We start from the raw sequence: 2,107 nt of genomic DNA on the forward strand, positions 1-2,107 counted from the left end.
CACCTGCTGCGGCCACAGCCTCCCGGGCGGCCACAGGGGGACCAGGCCCGCTCCCAGCTGCCGAGAAGCGCTGCTCCCGTAGCTTGAGTTCCTTTGGGTAACAGCCGCGGACACGGGGCGCTGGCCGAGCGCGACGCGGCCTTCCTCGTGTGTGTCGTTGCTGGTGTCGTGTTCACCGACAGGATAAGACGTTACAGAGAACTCGTGTCATACTCAATTTGCCTTGATAATTATTGTAAACACTTTGTTCATGTTTTCTTTTTTATTCACGAACTAAATCCATCAGGAATTATAAAGTTATTTAAAAACGTGTGCTGTGTCTTGGCGTGTCACCCAGTCCTAGTGTCCAGGCGAGCCGTGCCCTCCAGGGCTGGGAGGCAGCACCAGCCCGGCGGTCCCCGACGTGGTTCCCACCGCCAGAACCGACAGCCAGGGGGGCCCGCCCGCAGCCCCTCCCGCAGGCCTGGGGACTAGCGTCCTCCCAGCACCGCCAGGCCTCCGCATGGGCAGCCCGTGGTCGCCTTCCAAGCCGGCTTCCGCTTGCTTTTCCTTCTTTACCCCAAACCCCGAGCCAAGCTCTGCGTTTCGGATGCAGCCGTGTCCAGAGCTCAGAGGGCACCGCACCCAGGGCCGGGAGCCTCCAGCCGAGCTCACGTGCCGCGAGGGCTGCGCCCCTGGGAGGGCGTGTTGGAAGCAGGGCCTGGGCTCTGCGGGTGGGCTCCAGGGCGTCAGCCTGGGGTGAGGGTGAGGGCTGCCTCAGCTGGCACCGCCTGCTTGGCAAAGGCCATTCTGGGGATTCTTCGATGAGGACTCGTTTTCTGCCGAGCCTCATCTTCGTGTCTCCCTGGGAAAGGAGGCGGGAAGCCCGCGTGCTGCGCCCCCTCCGCTCTCGCCCGGTCACGTGGGTTCTGCCGCCCACTGTGCTGGGGCTCGGGGTCAGAGGTCATCTGGAGGGCCTGCAGGAGGATCTCCCTCCAAGCAGAGCTGCTGGCGGCCAGCAGGCGGGGAGCCCCTGCGAGGCAGGTCCAGACGCCGTGAGCAGGTGCAGACGGGATTGCTCCTGGGGTCACATGAAGCAGCAACAGTTTTACCAGGCGTGGGTCGGACCACGCAGTGAGAAACCAGGGCCCGTGGAAGGCTGTGGGTACACTCGGCCGCCCCCAGGTTTCCTTCCTCTTTCTAGTTACTCTGGTCTGCCAGGGCTCGGGTCTAAGGAAGACTTACTTATGCTATAGGGCACGTGCACCCGCTGGCTAGATGGTGCGAGAAAGTGAGGAAGCACCCCCAGGGGAGACGGCCACACTGCAGTCCCTTCTCCCTCCTCGGGGGTTTGGCCATGCCCACGCACGCACTCCGCGTTTTTCAGTCCACCAGGCCTGAACTCGAGCCTCGCAGTTGGCCGTGTGGGATCCAGCCACCTTACTGTCCACACCACTGGCTAGCCCCAGAGAACTTCCCATCGAGAATGCCGTCGGTTAACTTGGCTTCCCCTCTGGATGGGGGAGCCACCACTGACGTTGGAGGTGGGCTTGCTCAGGCTGGCCCCGAGGTGGCTTAGACTAGGCAAGCCCTGCGGTGGCCGAGTTCCGAGGAAGCCGGTTGGAGACCCACCTGCTTTCCTGGGAAGAGGCTGGCTGCCCCTTCACCTCTCAGCTACTCCTCCCCTCGCTGTCTGCGTTGCAAGCCGCACGTCGTAATGAAGGTAATTCGTGATTTTATTTGTTCCTTTTCGGAACATTCTTTAGGAAATACTAAAGCATACAATTGCTTTCTTCCCTTCTGCAAGCTGCTTTAACATAATCCAGGGCCGCCCTGGCACGGCAGCGAAGCACTGTGCATTGAGAACCCGACCCCATGCAGCCACCTCCAGTTTGAACCCTAGCCCCTGTGGGACGAAAAGCATGCTGGGCACATGTGTGCATGTGCCCCAAACCCTGGTGGGCTGCCCCGGGAGTCTGTCTGGAGTGCGTGTGCCCTCTGGCAATAAAAATAAATGAGTAAAGTATCCCAGTTGTGCACTGGGGAGTGGGGGCGCAGGGGTAGTCGGGATTGGCCATGAGTCAGGGCAGGTCGGTCGTGGGGCAGGTGGGCGCATCGACCCACCCCT

This window comes from Tupaia chinensis, unplaced genomic scaffold, assembly GCF_000334495.1.
Source record: "Tupaia chinensis unplaced genomic scaffold, TupChi_1.0 Scaffold141530_1, whole genome shotgun sequence".
Taxonomy (NCBI): domain Eukaryota; kingdom Metazoa; phylum Chordata; class Mammalia; order Scandentia; family Tupaiidae; genus Tupaia; species Tupaia belangeri.